The sequence below is a fragment of the Tupaia chinensis genome, unplaced genomic scaffold (assembly GCF_000334495.1).
Source record: "Tupaia chinensis unplaced genomic scaffold, TupChi_1.0 Scaffold147350_1, whole genome shotgun sequence".
NCBI classification, from domain to species: domain Eukaryota; kingdom Metazoa; phylum Chordata; class Mammalia; order Scandentia; family Tupaiidae; genus Tupaia; species Tupaia belangeri.
Window position 1 is genome coordinate 142,237 of NW_006207201.1, and position 8,741 is coordinate 150,977.

Sequence of the window (8,741 nt, forward strand, 5' to 3'; positions counted from 1 at the left end):
TGAAGGCTGGGCAGAGGGTTCTCAGTGACTGAAATCTCTGAATGAGGTTGCTCAGAACTCAAATATAGATGGCTCCTAACTGGCTTATTTTATGGGGGCATTGGGAAAGGTAAGAATTGTAAAGACAAAAGAGCAACAGAGAGCTAACTTTAAAAGTTAAAATAAAATAAAAATATATATAGAGAGAAATGAAAAGAGACAGAGAGAATAAGTAGGGTGTTCAAACCTGGCTCCTGGGTAGAGCTGGGGGCAGGAGGGTGAAGACTGGTCAGAGGGTCTTCGGTAGTCAAAATGCCTGAATGGGGCCTCTCCGAACTCAAATATAGATGCCTGCTGATTGGCTTATCCTATGGGGTCAAGAGGATAGGTAAAATTAGAAAGACAAAAGAGCAGCACAGAGCTAAATTTAAAAATAAAATTAAAAATTAAAAATAGAGAAAAATGATAAGAGACAGAGAGAATGAGTAGGGTGTTCTAACCTGGCTCCTGGCTAGACTGGGGAGCAGGAGGGTTAAGTGATCAAAATCCCTGAAGAGGGCTCTCAGACCTCAAATATAGATGGCTGCTGATTGGCTTATTCTGGCTCCTGGCTAGACTGGGGAGCAGGAGGTTGCAGTCTGGGCAGTAGATTTTCGGTGGTCCGAATCTCTGAATGGAGCCAATCAGAAGTCAAATATAGATGGCTCCCAAGGCTATTGTTGAATGAGAAAATATCCAGTATAAAAGTAAATCAATAACATCAACCAGAGAAGCTTCCCAAATTGATAGTATGGTATCTCAGTGATTAAGGTTTGGTGCAGCTTGGAGCCAACAAGGGGGCATAGTGGTTAAGGTGCCAGATGCTCTCATGGAAGACCAAAGTTTAAGTCCTGGACCAATGACTTGAAATTCATGCCAGGTGTGTGTGTACACACGCTCAAATTCTGAGAGGAGAATGGAGGAGAAGAGACTGTAGCAAAGCCAATCACCTTCCAGGGTGATTTCCCACTTTCTGTTTCTCTGTCTGTTTGGTGAGTATATGTGCCCTATAGGAAAAATATTTTCCTAAAACATAAACAAACAGGAACCAGCAGTTGGCATAATGGCTATGTCACTGGACTCCCATGCTGTTGATCATGGTTTGAGTCCCAGACCTGGTGACTTAAACTCACACTGGGTGCCTGTGTGTGCATGCCAGAGATCCTGAGAGGAGAATGGAGGAGAAGGGATTGTGGTGTGGCCATACCCCCGGGGGGTGATTTCTTGCTTTCTGTCTATCTCTCTGTTTTTCTGGCAAGTGTACGCATCCTATAGCAAAAAATTCTCAAAAATAAATGAATAAATGAATGAATAAATAAATAAATAAATAAATAAATAAATAAATAAATAAATATTTGGTGCAGGTAAGAACAATGCCAGAAGTTCAATCCCACCTGACAGGGGAATGAAAAATTGAATCAGGTCTGAAAGAAAGAAATCATGCAGAAAATTGGAAATACTTGTCATGAAGAAAGAATAAGTTCATGTAATAGTTTATGTAAAGGCATGGAATAGTAAATCAAGCCATCGATCTTCAAGCAATTTAGTGGGGCTTCAGTCTCCATTTCAAGTAGATAAACAAAATGAAAGACAAAGCAAGGAAGATAAGTAGAGGCTAGGTTGTGAAGACTAGCTAACAAGTTCACACTTAAGATAGGAACAGAATTAATAAACATAGAGTGATTTCTTCAAATAAGAAGGCTTGTATTAGATATCTCTTTGGACTCTTCTCCATTGCTGGTTTAATTTTCTATATTGTATATATTATTTTTAATAGTCATGGCCGGCCAGTGATTGGTGGTAAATACAAAAAAGAGGTGGTATAACAATGCTATAAAGTGTATATTATGAAAATTGTGGATTATCCCTCCTCCTTACATATATATTTTTTAATTTCTTTTACACATTCAATCACTATACATCACTTATCATGTAAAATGAATTCTCCCAACATGAATAAACTTCATACCAGTCCAGTTGAGGATACTATACACATTATCATCAACAGACAATAATCCATTGTGTTTCATAAATGTCTTGCTTATTTTTCTCTTTAATATCTTTTTTAACACTCTCCTCTTTCTTCCACCCTCTTTTAAAAAAAAAGGAAGAATGAAAGAAAGAAAAGAAAATATCCTTATATATTTTGAAGTAACTAATTTTTTTTAAAAAATCTGCACCTGCTAGAATGGATTGACTGAGAGAACCTGTAGGTACCTTTACATGAGCTATGACTTATGCCTGTCTCTGCTAGTAACCAGCGAGGAGATTGAGAATGGTATTATCTGGAGTTATAGTACTCTGGTTTTGATGTTATTTCTCAAAAAAAAAATGGATTTTAGACCCTCAGTCATTATCACAACCGTTGTTGAGAATCCCATGGAGATAGAGACATTAATCAGAAGGTTATCCTGTGTTTCTTGGAAGATCCCAGTCCACACAATACAATGTTCATGTCCCATATTAATAGTTGTCATTGATGTTTTTTATGCAACACAGACACCAGACTCAAGATGTAGTACTGAGTCCTACTATAGCTTGCTGACCAGGGCAACTTATTTTTTATCTGAGAAACTCTCCTGTTCTCCATTATGGAAGCTGAACAGTAGTTTCATATGTGCACTTAGTGATGGGTTTGGGGCTTTTGGTATGTTGTCATGGTGTTCCTCCACCTTTTTCAGTGACCACTCACTGACTTGAGAAAAAAGTGGGTTTTTTTGTTCTTTTTTTTTTATTTTTTTATTTTAGGTTGGCTTTGTTTATAAAAGGCCCTTTTGCTTGCCACCTGCAAGAACTAGGGCCAAGGATCATGGACTAGAAAAAGGAATAAAAAAATAAAAATGGCACAGAGGAGGCTGCTACTATTTTTTAAGAGTATTTGACATTGTACCTTCCACCTACTACCAAGATCCAACTCCAAGTCTTTTTTCAGAGTCATAAACAGTAGCCTGCACAGAAATGTAAAAGGTCATTTTTGTTACTTGTATTTACTAATAGATCAGAGACAATGCCCATCCTCCCTGCTTCCAGATATCATTCCAGTGACTGTAGGATTATAAGGGCTGGCTTACAACCAATGACTGTATCCCCTGGAGTACAAAAAAATACCTATACCTATACAGCACTTCTCAAAGTGGTAGTAACCATGAAGTTGTATTTCTAAGACATTTTCCTTTGAACCTACTATTTTGGCATCTCCTGAGACAATTTTCCTTAGCAATTAGATTCTCCAAAATGAGAATATAGTACTAAAAGGGCTGATTTATCAATAAGATGTAACACTTATAATTATCTATGCACCCAGCTCAGAAGCATCCAAATATATAAAAGAAAGACTGCTAGATCTAAAGGGAGAGATATTTTTGCTGTATCCTATAGATTATGAAAACTCATACACAATAATAATTGTTGGGGATTAAAAAACCTCACTATCTCCTTTGGACAGAACATCTAGACAAAAATAAGCAAAGAGATATGGTATCTATATGTCATGTTAAATTATTTTTGAGAGGTTTTTGCTATAGGGTACATGTGCTCACCAAAAAGACAGAGACAGAGAGACAGAAAGCAAGAAATCACCCCTGAGAAGGGATGGCAATGCCACAATCCCTTCACCTTCATTCTTCTCTTGGGATCTTGGACATGCATGCGCATGCACCCACTGTGAGTTTAAGCCACCAGGTCTGGGACTCAAACTGCAATCAACTACGTGGGAGTCCAGTGACATAGCCATTAGGCCAACTGCTGGTCCCAAATGTCATGATAAATTAAATGAACTTAAGAAACATCTATAGAAGTTTCCACCCAACTGGGAACAGGAAATGCCATCATAATGGTACATCACTGGACTCCCATGTAGTTGACCATGGCTTGAGTCCCAGACCTGGTGGCTTAAAACTCACACTGGGCATGCATGTGTGCAGGCCCAAAATCCCAAGAGGATAATGGAGGAGAAAGGATTGTGGTATGGCCATCCCCCAGGGGATGATTTCTCAATTTCTTCCCCCCTCTCTCTGTGTCTCTCCAGGCAAGTACAGACACCCTAAAGCAAAAATATAAAAAAAAAATAGAAAGAAAGAAAGAAATTTCCACTCAACAACCAAAAATATACTTTTTTCTTATATCTGCATGGAACCTTTTCAAAGATTGACCATATGGTAGGGCACAATAAAAGCCTTTACAAATTCAAAGTCATAGAATCTATGTCTGGCATCTTCTCCAACCATGATCAATTTAAACTGGAAATTAATTTCATAAAAATCCTTCCAGATTACACAAACATATTGAAACTAAACAACCAACTCCTGAAGGACTCCACAACCACTGAAGAAATTAAGACTAACATCAAAAAATTCATTGAAACCAATGACAATAAGTGTATGAGTTTCCATAATCTATAAGACACAGCAAAAACAGACATAAGAGGGAAGTTCATAGCAATTAGTGAACATAAGAAAAAGATGGAAAAGTGGCAAGCATACAACCTGACAAACATACCTCAAGGAACTGGAAAAATCACAACAAAAACACCAGGAAAGAAGAAATAATGAAGATGCGAAGAGAACTAAATGAAATAAAATAAATAAATAAAATATATAGAAAATCAACGAAACTGAAAGATGCTTCCTTGTGAAAATTAAAAAAAAAAGATACGTAATTAGCTATAATAATTAAGAATAAGGGAGAAAAGAACCAGTATATCAAATTTGCAATGAAACAGGCATATTGGAACAGATATAATAGAAATACAAAAGATCTTTAGAGAATATTATGAGCAACAATATGGTAAGAAACAAGAAAACCTGGATGAGATAGACAAATTTATGGACACATACAAGCTACCCAGACGGATTCAGGAAGTCATAGGGACCTCAAATAAATCAATAACAAGCAATAAAATAGAAGTAGTGGTATATAACGTTCCAAAAAATAAAAACCAAGGTCTCAATGGTCTCACTTCTGAATTGTACAAAACTTTCAAAAAAATATGCCCTCACTCAACTCAAAGTCTTTTCATGAGAGCCAAAGGAATGAAACTCTCCATAATTTACTTTATGAAGCTTCCACCAACCTTATCTCCCAAACAGACCAATATATAACAAAAAAAGAGAAAACGACAGAATGAATATCTCTGATGAATATAGATGCAAAATTTTTCAAAAGATAGTAGTAAATATTATCAAATGACACATTAAAAATATTATACACCATGACCAGGTAGGTTTTATTCCAGTGATGCAAGGATGGTTCTATATATGCAAAATGAGAAACATAATACACAATATTAACAGAATGAAAGATAAAAATCAAATGATAATACCAATTGAGGCAGAAAAAGCATTTGATAAAAACAACATCCCTTCATGATAAAGACTCTCAGTAAAATTTGCCTAGAAGGGGCATTTCTCAACACAATAACAGCCATCTGTGAAAAAACCATAGCTAACATCATACTGCATGGGGAAAAACTGAATGCTTTTTTACTAAGTACTAGAACAAGACAAGGCTGCCTATTTTATCCACTCCTTTTCACTATACTACTGAAAGTCCTAGTCAATACAGTCAGGAGACTAAAGCAAAAGACATTCAAATAGGGAAAGAAAGAAAGAAGTGAAATTATCTTTCTTTGAAGATGACATGATAAATAAATAAAAAAAAAGATTCCACAAAATACTTCTAGAAATAATAAATGAAAATAAGAAAGTGGAAGGTTACAAAATCAACATGTTAAAATCTGTAGCAATTGTCTACACCAACAGTAAACAGACTGAGGTAGAATTTAAAAAAGCAATTTCATTTACAATAGCCACATTGCTACTGCTCAGCAAAAAAAGCAATAGAGTGAACTGGAAACTTTCAGAATGGGAGAATATATTTGCAATTATGCCTCAGACAAGGACCTGATAACCAGAATACATAGGGAAATCAAGTGACTTACTCAACCCCCCTCAAAAAATAATGGTCACCTCAATTATTAGATGGGCAGATAAGCTGAACAGACAATTCTCTAAGGCAGATATATGAATAGCAAAAAGCATTTTAAAAATGCTCAATATTTCTTATTATAAGGGAGATGCAAATCAAAAACAAGCAATAAGATACCACCTAAGCCCAGTCAGAATGGCAAAGATTAAAAAGAAAAATGATAAGTGCTGTTGAGGCTGTGGTGAAAAGGGACCTCTCCTACACTGCTGGTGGGAATGTAAGTTAGTACAGTCACTGTGGAGATCAATATCAAAGATGTGCAAATAGAACTACTATATGATCCAGCAATTCCACTCCTGGGTATCTACCCAAAGGATACAGAAATGCACAGTCATAAACGTGCTTGCACATCTGTTTATTCACAATTGATAAGACATGGAACCAATCAAAATGTCCATGAACAGATGAATGGATTGAAAAAGTTTGGCACATATACACTATGGAATACTACTCAACCATAATAAATAACAAGACCTCGGCATTTGGTAGAAAGTGGTTGAATATGGTAGGTTTACTGCTGAGTTAATCAAGCTGGACTTTGAAAGAGAGACATTGTAAATCTCCATTTAGTATATACTGAATTATATTTCTGCATTATATGGCAGAAATGGAATAATTGGAAGATATAAAAGCATGTAGAACAGTTATCCTTACTATAAATAGTGTGAGAGAAGGGTGAGAAATGGGGGAGATTGAGGAGAAGGTAATCAAGGATATAAATAAAAAAGCAAAAGAATAAAGGGACACAAAAATGGAAAACTATCTGTTTGTGATAACATGTATGATAATATCTTTAACTGGATATAAACTGGTATATTAAATACTCTATTCCATACTGGGAAAATCATTTTACAAGCTGTAATGATATACAGTGATTGAATGTATAAAGGAAATTTTTGAGAAAATAAAAATAAAATATGGATGTTAAATTGAGTGTTTTATCACTCCTTTCCAAATGAGTTTTTTCCTGTCCTTAGGGTAAAATACTCCAAAATGAAAATACTGGGTCAAATGGTAGTTCTATTTATAGATCTTCTAGTCACCTGCATATTTTTTTCCACATTTGTAATAATTTACATTCCCACCAACAGTGTAGGAGGGTTCCCCTTTCACCACAACCTTGACAGCACTTGTTAATCTTTATTTTTTTGATCATAGCTATTCTGAAGGGTTAAATATTATACAATTGAGGTTTTGATTTGCATTTCCTTTATGATAAGGATCATTGAATATTTTTTCATATGCCTTTTGACCATGTGTATGTCTTCCTAGGGAATTTTTCTTTTCCTGTTCAGAATGTTTGGCATTTTAAAAAATTATTTATTTATTTATTTATTTATTTATTTATTACAGTTAAGCTTCTTTAGTTCCCTATATACTCTGGTTATCAGTCCCTTATCTGAAGCATAGTTTGCAAATATTCTTTCTCATTCTAAGGCTTGTATCTGCACTCCAGTTACTGTGCTCTTTGCTGTGCAGAAGCTTTTTAGTTTGATGTAGTTGAATTTATTTATTTTGGGAATTTTAACCTGTGTTTTATCTTAATTTTTATTTATTTATTTATTTATTTATTTATTTATTATTTCCAGTTGTTTTATACATTCAATTACATCATTTAGTTTACAAAGTGAATATTTCAACATGTGTACATTTCTCCCCAATCCAGTTGATAATACTATAAAGTTATCTTCATCAGATAATACCCCAGATGTAGCCTGTGCTTTATAGGTCTTATTTAAGAAATCTTTGCCTACTTCAATGTCTTCAAGAGTTTTCCCTGTGTTTTTCACCAGTAGTTTTATAGTTTGAGTCTTTACGTTTAAATTTTGATTCCATTTTGAACTGTTTTCTTAATGGTGAGAGATAGGGAACTGGCGTCATTTTTCTACAACTGAAGATTTTCTGCTCAGACTTCTGACCCAAAGATCTAGAGTGGTAGGGCACCCTCTGTATTCTTCTCTCTGTCTCTCCCTTTCTCTTTAATTTTTTAAATTATTTTTTATTCTCAACATACAGCATTTCTTGGTTCTTGATTTTTTCTTTATCTTGCTAGTTCTCAATTTCTTCCCTCCCATTTAGGATAGGTAAAGCACAGGCCCTTTGAGGACACATCTACACTTTAGTGAACAATTCCTTTTGAGCAGCACTCTCACACATCATGTGGTTTTCGTTTTTTGCTTTTATTTTAAAAAAATCTTTTTTGGTTATAGTTTCTTTTTTCCCCTTTATTCTTTGTTTTCTTTTTATTTTACCTTTATCATTTTGCTGCCCAGCCTCCACACACTGAGTGTCTAGACAGATCTAGGTGCACAGTAGCTAAACATCTGAATGCTGTTAGGGTCAGAATAATCCTCAATTCCCACCAAATCTACTGCACAAAGGGAGAAAAACAGAAATGCAGAAAGACTGCAGGAGACTTCAAGTATGTCTCTGAATGCTTAGATTTAACTTTAAGAAATTAAGAAGACCCAGGGACGTGTGTGTGCTGTATCCCTACATGACCGACCAGTTCTAGGTCAAGACACAGTAGCCTAAAATTTATGCTGGGTGTGTGTGCATGCAGGTCAAAAATTCCACAAAGAAAATGGAAGAAAAAGTATTGTGGCATGACCATCCCACCTAGAAGGTGATTTCTCAGTATCCCTCTCTATATATCATTCTCTTTTTTTCTGGTGATTGCACATGCCTATAGCAAAAAAAAAAAAAAAAAAAAAAATTTTAAAAAAAAAAAACCAAAA

The 8,741-nt window shown here is 35.2% G+C and overlaps 1 pseudogene; it reads left to right on the forward strand.

The window, feature by feature from the left end:
• The first annotated feature begins 291 nt into the window (after nucleotides 1–291).
• The window catches only part of LOC102485340 (monofunctional C1-tetrahydrofolate synthase, mitochondrial-like), a 69,914-nt pseudogene continuing 61,464 nt past the window's right edge, over nucleotides 292–8,741 (forward strand).